Below are 14,023 nucleotides of genomic sequence, written 5' to 3'. Positions count from 1 at the left end.
TAACATTTTATACAAAAAGAGTAAACAGGCACACATCACTGCTTAGCTCAGTCAGCTTGAAGGATACAATAAAAACAAATATGATTTTACTCACAGTAAGTCTAATGACAATTGATGGCTCTACAGCTTTGAGTATCCAATTGAAGCCCTTGAAAGATCAAGTGGGTGTATGGGAGGAAAGGTTACTACTCCATAGGATGAAGATAGGAGAATGTCACTGAATTCTTGGATTTTCAAATACATTGCAAAGCTTTCTAGAGAAAAAGATCCATTTATTTTAAAAACAGTACACTGAATCTCTAGAAAGAGGGAGAGCAGAGCAGGAATTAAAGCTTTTGTCAATTTTTATTTATTTATTTATTTATTTTAAAATGATAAAGAAGAGATATATAGTTCCTCAAGCCAGGAAAACAAAACAGAGCCAGACAAAACACCTATGTACAAGGGCTACAGCAGGTATTTTCTAATTTCATTACTGTTAACCATGCTTGTCTTTTCAAACACAACCCACGGAAGAAATTCCAGGAGGAAAACCCAGACCTTAAGATCCTAGTTGAGAAGTTTGTATCAAACTTTGGAATCCAACAAAAATCTCAACTGAAATCAAGAGGTTAATCCAAAATATTTCCCCAATTACATATTGCTGGCTCCATGCAATGCCCACTAAAGACCTCCCTATCTCTACTGTACCGATACAAGGCTTTCTGAGCAGTTTGAGAACAGTATAGATATCCTGTTTCTAGATAAGTCAAAGCTTCTCTTGGTAGAGTGAAAAAGGAGGGGAAAACCATGGGTTTTGGCTTTGTTCCTGAAGTCTCAAAAGACCAGGACTTGTGGATTGAAAGAGCTGGGTAGCCTAAGCAGAGCTATTGTCTTCAATGGTCACCTGCACTGAAATGAGAGGTGGGAAGAAGCAAGGAACAGACACCAAGACCCATAGGACACGCTTTGCTGTCTTCCCTTAGTTCAACCCATATCACGTATGTGATAAAATGTTGGACAGCCCTTTTCCAGAGATGTTCCTAGCACAAATATCAAATGGTTCAACTAAATTTTGCCCTAAGGCTAGTGACTGGAAGTTCTCAATACACCTTATAAAGGATTTTTTGAGAGGCAGAAATTCAGACCAAAAAAATACAGCAACCGTTACAGAGCTCCTTAAAAAATCCAGAGCCATTTTCACTTGTCAGATTTTCAAGGTGTGTTTGTTCTAAAATGCATTTTCTATTGTGGAATTGCACCTGAAACTGATCTTTGCAGATGGCAGAGTGGGGAGTGGGGAACAGCAGCAAGTCAACGTGTCTGTAAGCAGTCTGCACTCTTAGGGGTAAAGTGAGAGCTCAGCAGCAAACTGCTATATTGTTGTTTGTATCATCTCTGCAGGCAAGGCCATTAGGTTATCTACAGCCAAAGAAGTGATGAAAACAGCTGTAGTTGGTAGCAAACACGGCCAGAAGGTCACCACCACCTGAAGACTGGTTGTTTCCAACCACAAAGTTGCCAAGTCCTCAGGTGTCCCTGCTCATGTTTATGGTGTTTGATGTTTAGTGATAACTAAATGAAAGGAAAAAATGAAAAAAATAAAAGTGAGGTGCTTTGCTCTTCTTTTGGGATCTCACCTGCTAACCCATGCATATGATAGATGCCCACAAGGTCTTTCTCTTTTGAGAATGACACTGTAACTTTAAACAGCATTATATAGGCATGTGTCAGACGGAGAATTGTTTTGCTTGCACACTGTAGACTCAAGAATATTATTAAAAGGGGAGAAAATAATTTCATTTTCGAAGCTTCACAGACAGAAAATGTAATTTGCAGAGTAACAAGTTTGAAAACTATTCAGCTTTTTCTGGATTTCAGGACCTTCTCTTTTGTCCCGCTACAACTTCATTCTTATCCTTTGCAGTATATGCTAGTCTTTTTGGATGAAAAGAAAATATTCCATATTAGTCACACCAGGAAAATGAATTTTGCCTTGCAGTTGGTGAATGAAGATTATCAGAACTTTTATTCACATGCGGAAAATAACAATATAATAGCTAAGGAACACCAAAGAAATACTGTGTTTACTCTAATTTATCACTTTTGCATGCCTTGACTTGTGCTTTAAAAAGCCACCTAAGGCATGACTACATTAGTCCTCTTCGGTAAATTTTGTGCCAAAACTTGTTGGCACTAAGTCCAACTAAAATCCAAGAGAATCCAATGGACCACATGTCGTGTTGTACTTTATACTCATTTGATGGTCTATGGAGCTTTTTCAAGGTAATCTAAGCATAATTGGAAAAGCAAGAGAAGCCATTCTTCTGAAGCCCTGCACCCTTTAAAAAGGCAGCAATATTTTCAGACCAAATAACCAGATTTCTTTAGGTACCAACTCTGACTGAGGTCTGAGAAAATTTTGCATATAAGCATCATGATTAAAAGTCCTAACCTTAATTTCTGAAGCTAAACTACTCCAAAGGGTTAGACATCTTATTAAGCGCTCTGCTTCAGTCTTTACATCAGTCATTTATTCCAGCCAAGTCTGGAATTACCATTATGGAGGTATTTCACTACAATATGCTTTATTAGTCTTATTTTGGTCTCTGCATCAGCTTCTCACTATCTAACTACGGGAATAAATTATGTAGGAAAATCAAACAGGAATTTGCTCCCTTTCCCTTTCTTGGTTTATTTTAACTTTAGTTCCTCTTAATTGAAGGAGTTAAAACCTTCTCAAGGAAGAAATGCTTTAATGCTTTAAATACATTGGTAGGTTTAAACTTATTAGAGTTTTTGACAACAAATCATGTTATTATTTACTGCACCATTCAAAGTCCTGTTTGACTTCTCGCTCTTGCATAACAAATTTCAGGAACGTGTCAATGTGCATTTTCTATATAAGGCAAAATGACCTCTGTATCACAAACATTTTTGACACCTTCAAATGCAGATTTACAGCATTAAACAGACATTCCACTTCTCCCACCCACCATCTCATCCAAGGCCTACAGTCACCAAATTTTCAGAATTTAAGCGTGGGAGTATTGCTAATGTACCAGGTAAGTGCAGAGTTTAGTGACCTGTTTGTGTGTATGTACATATATGTGAAAGGGTATGGACACGTTTCCCTATTCATGTCTGCCATTTACTCTAGAAATGCCCTGTTAATTTCATTCTCCTTCTCAACCACATCCACTGACCTGGAGTCTAACAGTGAATTTTAAGTGAGAGCCAGCAACAGCAAAGAAAGCACATATGTGTGTTTGAGAAGTAAAGTAGGAGATACAGCATCAGGCTGAATAAAGGAAGCACTGGAGGAAGAGAAGTACCTCACGGTACTTAGAAGGTGCTTAATTGTCATCAAAAGCCAAGGGAGCTGGTACCTAAGTGTTTCAAGGATCTTGACGTTAGAGTCTCACAAACTCTACCTGAACTTTATTACTAATAGAGAAACTGAGGCACAAAAGATGAAATCCTACCCCTGTAACAGCAGCCCCTACCATCCTAGCCCATAGCAACACTCCCAATTGTATAAATGGGGCTAGATCGACTCTTTCTGCATCTTCTATTGGATCAAGGGAAGAATAGGGAGTAACACTCAAAATATTTAACCTCCTTTCCTTTGTTTTAAACAATGGATTATTCTTCCCAGTTTTCCTCTTGTTTTAGCTGAAGAGATATTTCACTTGGCACTGCTTAAAAACCAGTTTCTTCTGCAAAGTGAGGTGTATGGCTGCATGCTAAATCACTTCTCATTTCTCTTGCTTTCAGTGAAATTTGGATGAGGTGATTTATCAGAGGTCCTTTCCAATCAACATTTCTATGATTCTGTGATTACTTTGTACACATTCTTATAAAGTGAGCTGACCCGTTCCTATTTAGGATCTTTTCTTTTATGAACAAACTGAAAACAGTAGAAGAAAAAACACCAGACTACAAAACAACTAATTCTCATTTAATAACAGAAACTGTATTAGCTCCTGGAGCCCTATGCTGTCCCTCCTCGTGAATGCAAATAGTCAAGAAATAGCTGGTGTTTGCATGCAGAATATAGATCAGTTTCTCTGTCTCAGCACAGTGAATATTTTTATTCTAGTTACAAGGGAAAGTAGTAGTTGCTAATGCTCTGTGAAAAGGTGCTGCAATCCAGCACCAGTAAGAGATTTATACATTGGATCCGTACAGATTAGGCAACTGCAGACAGCAAATTAAACCTCTGGTTTAGGAAGCACAAGATGAAATAGCCTGAGGTTCAACTCCCAGCTCTGTGAGGCAGACGATGCTCCTCTGTCCCTGCAGCTGTGTCTGACCTGAGGAAGCAAGAGTGAAGCTCAGCAGCCTGACAACAATGGTACTTTTAATACAAAACCTCCTTATTCATAACCAGGCAGAACTTGCAATCCTCTGAAAGTTTATCTTACAATGTTTTGCTTCTCTCTGTCTCTGCTAGCTTCCAGGGCTTCTTTACAGGCTGTGAACTTCAAGACACTGAAAAGACATGTCCTTAAGGCTGGAAAATTAAAGAGCTGCATGCCTGGAAGTCACGTGGGGGTTGATGCATATAGTAAAGAGTGCAAAACACCAGGGCTTTAAGGCAGCAGGTGCAACAGGCTCATCTGTGATACGTACATACACTCAAAATTAGATCCGCAAGCGCGTTTTCTAGGTCATCTTCTTCTCCCTCCTCTGCTCTCCCCCTCCTCCCCTGAGTTTTCTTAATTGTTCTGGAGAGGAATACATGCTTCAAAATGTATCACCAGACTTTGTCTTATGAAAACATATTGTCCTGGTTATTCTAGATCCCAAACTACTTTGTATGGAATATTAGCCCTCAGTTAACTCTGCCAGTGCAAACATGTACTATGCCTTCTTATGCTGTCAAGTGTTTAGTTTCTACACAGTCAATTTATTATATTAAGCCAAGGACCAGAAATCTGAGTGCAAATACTAACACAGGCAAAGGAATTTCAAGAGTAGGAAAAGTACAAATTTTATTTATTTCATAGGTACAGTGCAAAACACTGTGGCTAACAGTATTGAAAAGACCTTCAGTCACAGCTCCGCAGATTGTTGTGTCCTGGATTTGACGGGATTCTACAGTGCTTTGTTTAGTTTATTACAGACTGCAGAATCTGGGATTTAATATGTAGTTTAAGACATCCATATGGCCCCCTGAACCGGGCTGAACATCCCTCCTAGAAATCAGCCTAACCAGAATTCCTGAACAGTCACAAAATTTGTGTGATACAATTACTGATTCACCTCCTTGCAGCAGTTTTATATTCATCTGCTTGTCGGCTTCTTGCCTCATGTATCATCATCCTATGATTATTTTTAAACAATCTTTGCAAAGCAAAAAACTCAAATAACCAGAGCTCTGGAAAGTGCTTCTCCCCTACAGCAACTTTATATAATAAATTAGATTATAGTAGCACTACTTAGATGCGTGGAGATAAGAACTTGTCAGCACTTTCTTTTCAAACCCCCTTTTCCGTAACAACTTACTATGGGCAAAAGTTGGAATGTGAAAGATTAGACCTTGAGGAAGAACTTTAAAAAAAAGATGAATAATAGTATTTCAAGTTATACCTGAAATGTATACCGTGGGGAGAGGGCTAGACAGCAAAAAACAGGAGGAAATGCTTTGACTCTCACCAATGTGTTCATTGCATTTTCGCTTATATCCTTCCTTATCTTAGCCTCACCATGGCTTTGTGTTGGTCCTTAAAACCAATGGTTCGTTGTACTTACACTGTTCAATTCATTTCAGTGCTGCATGCATGCAATAATTATTAATTCTCAATACTCCTCTGAGTCAGGTTTTACCAACCTGATTTTCTAGAAAGAGACGGAAGGTACAATTTGCCCCAGGCCACAACAGGAACGCTATGTGAGAGCCAGGAATAGAAATAAGGAGTTAGCATCAGAGAATTGTCAGGGAATCATAGAACAGTTTGGGTTGGAAGAGACATTAAAGGTCATCTAGTTCCAACACCCCTGCCATGGTCACCTTCCACTAGACCAGGTTGCTTAAAGCCTCATCCAACCTGGCCTTGAACATTGACAGGGAGGGAGCAGCCACAGCTTCTCTGGGCAACCTGTGCCAGTTCCCTGTCCTAAATCAAGGCCACAGGCCTCTCTCTGGCAGCAACTGTTTTCTCAGTGTTTCATGGAGGTGATTATCCTGTTATGGAACCATACTTTAGTACAGCCTGGGATATCCCTGGGATATACATGAATTTCAAGGCATCTCACTGCCAGCTGACAATATCTCTCAGAAACAGTGTAAGTGCCAGGACAAATATACTTCAACCATGTCCTTTAACAGATGGTCATTATAACCTACATACCAGTCCTACAAGGTGGTAGACAAGCGTGCATTACTAATTTAAATGCCTTTATAGGTATGCAGCCGTTTAATTAACTGAACTTGAACTTCTTTCTTGCTCACAGGTTTTGTAGTTAATAGAGTGTAAGTGGATATAGCAAAGCTGGTGGGAAGTACTCGAGGGTGGAGTATCCCTATGTGCTGGACACAGGGTCTCTTGCTGAGTCCAAGGCAAGTAGTTTACAGATTTGGACTTGGAGATCTAACACAATATACCTGGGTGTATTCCAAGTGGTCTTTCACAGGTATGGCGGTGGTTGGTCCAGAAGAACCTAGCCTGACAGAGCTATTATGGTCTTTGTCCCATTTGTTAGATTTTTCAGGCTCCTACTTGTGGAATCTTGACTGAGACCCTTACACTACATCTAGTATGCTAAATACGTCCATTTCTTAGCATAATCCTTGGTTCCCAGGCCAAGAGGTTGAAGAGGCTCATGTCTGTGTTGCTACTAAAGTGGCAGTTTTATGAAATGAAACTGAGGAGATACATTGCAGGCTTTCAAATACCATGTAAAGGCACAGGGCAGAGGTGGGAGGTGTTTGAAGATATAGTCAAGAGGCTTGGCTCTAGGCTCCAAGGAATCTTCCCTGATGCAGTCTCACCCATACTCCCTCTTGGAAAGAGGCCCTGGAGTGAACAGTCCTTCAAGACATGGCTGTGAATTGTCTTGAAAGAGCTTGGGAGCACCCTAAAATACAGCCAAGGAACAAAACTAACTATTTTACGGTATGGAATATCAGGAGACAAGTACTTGAGTATACTCATTAGCCCTCTTTTACTTAGCAATATAAGTGTATCTTAAAAACTTTGCAGCTGGCCCAAGGTCTGTAGTTACTGGTCTGTTTCCATAGGGCGTGAGCTCATATCTTGCAAAGAGAGTGACTTTGTATGTGTCTACATTCTCTTCTGCAGGCAGCTATGTGTTGACATGGGCTTTGTACTGCGCTTGCCATAGCTACAGAGCCTCCAGGTGACTCATTCTGTGGACTTCGGTGCTGACGTTAGTTTAGATCTTTCTGAAAATTCATATTTGGCATATTCCATCTTCATTACACTGAACAGCTGTGAGCATCTTCTAAAGGAAATCTCCCCAAAATGATGTGTCAGGATTCTCAGAATCCAGGTTTCTGAAATGTCAGTTTGAGGAAAAATTGAAAAACAAAAATTTTCAGTTTCGCTGAGAATCATACATTTTCCCAGAGAGCCTGCTTTCTGGCCACGTAAAACTTGGTGGGGTTTGTTTGAGCTAATGGGTGTGATTCCTCAGCGAATCTAGGTGAAGGGGCCATTTTTACCTTACAGATTCATAATGACACTCTCAATACACTCAACAGAGAAGTAATTCAAAAGAATAGCCCAAACTGCCTTAGTACTTCATCAGATCATTCTGTGACATCTCTCCTGGGATTATAGATCATTAACTTCTACAGGGAGTCACAGGAATCCCCATCAGTAATCTTTCTTCCCATTCAGGTTTCCATTGCATTCAGCACAACCCCCAAGCAGACTTTCTTGAAAAATCTTGTCCCTAATGATTATTAATACTATATCAAATGCTTAAAGTTGAATGAAATATAATCAGAAAAGTGAAAGTAATAAATACCTATATTTTAGTAATGAGAATATTTCTGACAGCTACACTAGAAACATAAAAGCTACTTTTCAAAGATCAGGAGAACTGTTCAGTGACAGTTTTCAGTTTTATTGCTATTATCACTTAAATATATTTATATAACACTTCTTTATCACCATTCTCTTCTATGACATCTTTTGCAGTTAAGATGAATGTCTATATATAGCCTTCTCTTAGTCAATAATTAGTTTGTAAAATTAAGCAGCTCATGTAACCATGCACCAAGTCATTCCACTATTTATATATTTCTATTTGAAAGTACCTCATTTTATGTAATTATCACGTAAAATTTGAAGAAAAAATGTATTTTAAAAATCGAGTGTTCGATCAAACTGAACTTCCCCTTCAAAATATTCAGTAACCCTTAGCTATGTCCCTCCTGCCGTACTTACTCCATACGTACACTTTATTGTTATATTTCTAATACAGTGCTTGTGAACCGTGAAGATCAACTCTACTTTATTACTAGCTTAAAAAAGAAAACCATTTCCCACCATGGCTGTATGTTCAAAGGTACAATACAGAGGGTATTCATATCGTCCTTTAGCTTCAGGTGAATTTTAAATAATCTAGAGTGATGAAAATCAGATTCCATTTCTGTGCTACCAGTAAATATTCTTGTTGTGATGACTGAAGCATGCACAGCAAGCACTGTGGGCCATCCAGTCCAGTGTCCATTCTCTGATGGCAGCTAGAAGCGGATATCCTGGCAAAATGTGGAAAAAAGGCCAGTGATGTAGGGATTGAAGATCCCAGATACAATAGAAGTTTCTTTCAGTGTATACACTTTCCAAAAACCAAAAATTTATTAAAAAATCCACTTTTAGGGTTGTTTTCTTAATTTAAACTGTCTGCACATTTGTTATGGAGTGGTTTCTTGGGGAATCTCCTACCAGCCACCCATCTTGTTCACAGTGTACGGGGAGCTCGTGGGCAGGACAGTGGCCAAAAATAAGACGCAGTATTCTCACACAAGCAGAAATATTTTTAGTATCTGATCTTGATGCTTTTAGAAAAATGCCTGGGCACCACCCGCCCAGATGTTGGCCAGTGCCAGTGAGCGACAGCTAGCAAGTGAGCTCGCTCCAAAGACTGAAATGGTGACGATTGTTTTCATTCCCTAACCAGTGAGTTAATTCCCACGTGACTGAGGGGATGAGCCCATCATTTCAGAGGGCTCATTCTCTAACAATTTTTTTCCATTTTCAATCTAGCCAGACCTCACTGGTGTTGTTTTCACTTCTGCTTGCCTTCTCACAACACTTGCCCAGGCCATTGTCTTATCCTATCCCCGAGATGCTGTCTCTGCATTGTCCTTCCTCATGCCTTTCCTCCACATGCCCCACCTGGATCTTTCTGCTGCTGCCTCCTACCTCTCCTTAGGCTTCTGCCATTCTTGTGCCTCCTGTAATATTGATTTCTGCAATTCACACTGCGTTCAAGGCAACAAACTCAAGATCACTTCTGAAGTCACAGTCTCTTCATATCTGATACCAGAATACTTCACCAGTGCAATGCTCCTCAACAGTTGGGAACAAGAAGTTCTGAAGAGTAAGATCGGCTTTATAAACTTTTCAATACCAGAAGGAGTTCCTGGAAGGGTCCCTCAGCCTTATAACTTGCTACTTTGTCCTCAGAAATGTTCAGTCTGCTGGCCTTTGAGTACAATGTATACTTCATCTTTTCCCACACCCATCAATGATGGGTTGGAACTGCTGGGAAGGGTTTGTACTTGCTCTTATGCTAGGAGTGTTAAAGTGTAGGGGGTTAGGCAATGTCTAACAGAAAAAAAGAAGACATGGCCAGCTGAGTTTGCTTGGGCTTACTCCCCATGCCTCACTTGCATAGATGTTATGTCAGAGAAGAAAACTCTCCCTGCCTGGAGCGCCATACACTAAAGCACAAATCCTCTGTGACACAGCTGATCATACTCAGAGCCTCTTGCCGGCGGCAATCCTGCATCTCCTCTGCAGCTCCTTCTATTGCTGAGCATTTTGATTTTAACACCACAGTGGCCTAACAAGAATAATACATGCAAGTAAGTTTCTTGGTGCCACTATCAAATGTTATGGTAGAAAGTTGCAGTAATGTTCCAACTGACTTACTCTGCTGACTCTCTGTGAATAAGCAGTAAACTCTTTCTGAGACTTCTGGAATCTTATACAATATAACAGTGTCTGTAGATGGATCACAGATAGAATGATCATTAACAAATTGTATTTTTACATCTGTCCAGTTCTGGACCCCCAAATCCCAGAAATATGTCCGTGGAGTCAGAGGTTATGTCCATATCAGCAAGCAGCAAGAAAGGATACATAGAACGAATTGCTGGTAAGAAGGACTCAACCACTACGTTACACACACATTTTGTGTTTTACTGTGAAATAGTGCTAATCTGTTTTTATTAAATACAATACCCATAAGATTTTGCAGAGTATTTGGTGTGTTCCTGGAGTGCATCTTTCTGCTTAGTTTCATCAAAAAGGCACCCATTTGCATACTCCAAGCCTACTCTGTAATGTAAAACAAAGCCAGACACATGGGTAGGGCTGGGAGATTAATTTCAAAAGCCTGTTTATAATTTGAATGAAGAGTCTACCTAGTTGCATCCAGAAACCACGTCAGACTATCCCATGAAATGTAAAATCCCACTTGAGTTCATGGAGATGCATCAAGAAGTTAAAGCACGCAAGGCTTTGAGCATGGACTACTGTGTATCGTACCTAGTTGAAGGAGTATTTTCCTATCATCCCAAATTACTGTTTCATACAATAACCAGGTCTAGACCACGACAATACAGAGACTATTCTCAATTATGAACTAAGTGACATACCAGAGTTTGTTCAAGAGACTGGTAGTGCTGGTACAGAAAAGTAGTAGTTTACTAGTAGTTTGATCATGATAAAAATAATAAATATGAATGTTGAGACTTTCAGTAATACCCCCTGCCATTTTTTTTAATAATAAAACTTTCTGTATTGTAACAGTTTTGCAAAACATAGAAGTTTTGGCAGCTTATGAAACAAGTGGGTTTACATTCATGCTCACCTTGGATAGTAGTATAGGTCACTATTTGGCTATTTCAGCTAAAACATAGAAATAGCAGGGGAAAAATACCAAAATCAGCTATTGTGCCAGAGGACTGGTTGTGATAAATGTGCTAGGAGGAAAAAAAACGAGGCAGGGAAAAAAAGGAGGTATGTCTTATCTATTTAAAAACAAAACAACAACAAAAAAACAACACGCAGAGAAAAAAAAAACAACCAACAACTTTTAAATTATGCTAGGACAGATATAAAAATAAACCTAAATCAAAAGGAAAGTAGGATTTACAAAAATATCTGATCAAGGTCAACAAACAGGTAAGTCACCCATCTTTCAGTGGAATCTCCTCAATAACTATTTTCAATATACAGGGGTAAAGGAGACAAGACAGAAAAACACTTCCATGTGAGTGTCTGAATTGTAATTTAAGAAACAACTTAGTCAATCTGAAATCCTTTCCTGGCACTCTTAATAAGAGCAAAATGAACAGGATATTAAGAGTTGGGAGATAATTCTTCTGAACAAACTATTACAGGACCCAATTCAGCAAAGTGAGTAAGCACACACTGACATTCAAGCGTGCATTTAAGTCTTATCGTCTTCAGTGAGAATCTGATATATGCCTTGGCATTCTTCTTGTTGGAGGTCTGTCTTACACACAAGCCGTCCTTTAATCCACGTTACAAATCTGCCCAACAGAGCAACTCTAGGACTCAGGGGATATACATTCGTGTCCCAGTCCTGCAAGATTATGAACAAGACAAGTCTGCAAAACACCTCCTGGCACATGAGGGCCATATTTTAAAACCTGCTTGTCCCCTCTCTGCTTCGGCTCCGTACTGCTGTGATGGAAACACTGATACTTCCCTACCAGAAATGAGAGAAGTGTTTAAATATGTTAAAGTAGGTTGCAATAGTGGCCTTTCAGGTAGACACTACCCTGCCTTTCAAATTAAACTGCTCTGGATTCTTTGCAATTTCAAGGTCAAGGATCATACAACGGAACATCATTGAAAGTAAAGGTCCAGGATAAACTCAACTACCAAAGTCCAGGAGATCAACTGAAAAGGAAAGCTTCCTGCAGGCGCAGTTAAGACTCCCCCACTGCCTTCTTTGCAACATATGGTGTAGTAAGACATGCACACCCTCTTCCTGCCCCCCCCAAATTAACTCCCTGGCACCACCTGTTAGGAGTGAGCAGACTGTAAAGTTATTATATGGAGAGCAGATAAAAATGGGTGTGATGGTTCTGATGTGGTGCATTTCTTTCACTCATTTCTGTGCCCATAGGAAAAGAAGACTTCATTTGGCACAAAATTAGAAGTAAAAACTGTGAATCAAGAGTGTGGGCATTGCACTCCTGTAACTTGCACCGTCCTTTCAAAAGGAGCTAGTTAATAACCTGACCTTATTATTTTATCATTTGGAGATATTTGCCTGAACTTTGAATCCCTTTGTTGTCTATACTACTATTTATATTTTAAAACTCTTCTTCCATTCTGACAACCTATTTTTTCCCCCGACACCCAGTATATAAAGTGCCATTCCACTATATTACTCTCCTTCCCGAGTTCAAGAACCACTTGATTTTAGAAGTTAAAATATTACGAGTATGCTTAGATCCATGATTTCACGCCACGTAACTAAAAGATCTCCTAAAAAGAAACATCCTCACTTCCTCTTCAAAATTTTTTGCTTGTTAACAAAGGATCTACACCCATAAATCTAGATATATAACCCTATGTGTCCAAAAAGTAATGTATTTAGATATGGGCTGAAGAACAGACGGAAATGCGAATAAGGTATTTGAAGTGAGGTGATACGCTGATATGTATACAGAATATCTCATGTGTGCTTGATGGTGGTATCAAAGGGTACTAATCTGACATGTGTTGAACCAACCCAAGATAACTCAGTTCGCTCGTACTCCTTCTCATCGTTCTGAAAATAATCACTATCCTACACATCCACTTTTCATTTGAGAAGTAGTTCATACACCACCACAAGAAGAGAAAACATTGACTGTGACTAACTTAATGAGCCTGAAGCGCTAAAGAAAGAGGAGGAAAAAAAAGTTTGAAATTTATGATTTTTATTCTCTTGCTTCTTCCTAACAGGATCTGAAAATCATGAAAGAACTTAAGTGCATCAAAGAATATCCTTTGAAAATCATGCTTACAGGCAGGAATACAAATTGGATACTAGTCCCTGGGCCACTGGCCTACCTTTGTAGAAGGGTGGCTCGCATTTAATTTCCCCTGACTAACAATTCACATTTATTAAACAGAATTTAACACTTGAAAACAAGAGGGTTTAAGTTTTTGAAGATAAAATAAAAAAGAAATATTAATTGTTCTTATGAAAAAAATGCAAATTAGAAAAGCTTTTAAACTGTTAAACTCTTAATGCTATTTATATCACTAGTGGCATCATGACACAGCAATCAAATTATAACCCTTTCGCTAACAGAACATATTTTTGCCTATTTAAAATGGAAGTGAAGAAATAAGAAACTTTAGTTCAGGAAAGTGTCAGGTAACCAGAGATGTAGGCAGGCCGTTGTTTGAGGAAAAGCAGAAGGCAGACAAGTAGTTTGTGAATGTTTCACTGTAACCTAGTTTGAGTTTACGTATCTTATATGAAGCAGTAGATGATCTGTCGTTAACCTCTAGTTGAGCTGCATTTAGGGAGCATTGGGTCATCTGTAAATTGTTTCATATAGTTACTTCATTTTATTTAGGCTAGTCTGTCACATAGGAACTCAGAAAATTGTATTACATTCCCTAGTTTGTGGACTGTACAACCAAAATTTGATTTTTGTAGCTTAGCCATTTTTGATGATTAGAAAAGTTACACAGATGATTTAAAAACAATTACTATCACTAACATTTTTTATATAACTGCTCATTTCCTACTCTATTTAAACACAAAGGAACAGTTTTAATATAATCCAGTATTTAAGGATAGCAAG

At 39.0% G+C, this 14,023-nt stretch overlaps 1 protein-coding gene across 5 annotated transcripts in view; it reads right to left on the bottom strand.

Annotated features, from left to right (window-relative positions):
• Nucleotides 1-14,023, bottom strand: part of DLG2 (discs large MAGUK scaffold protein 2) — a 1,022,965-nt gene that overhangs the window by 649,788 nt on the left and 359,154 nt on the right. The gene's annotated exons all lie outside the window — the stretch shown is intronic.

This window comes from Leptosomus discolor, chromosome 1 (genome assembly GCF_034619465.1).
Source record: "Leptosomus discolor isolate bLepDis1 chromosome 1, bLepDis1.hap2, whole genome shotgun sequence".
NCBI classification, from domain to species: Eukaryota; Metazoa; Chordata; class Aves; order Leptosomiformes; family Leptosomidae; genus Leptosomus; species Leptosomus discolor.
The sequence above is the reverse complement of the archived record's forward strand: the minus strand, read 5'-3'. Positions and strand labels throughout refer to the sequence as shown.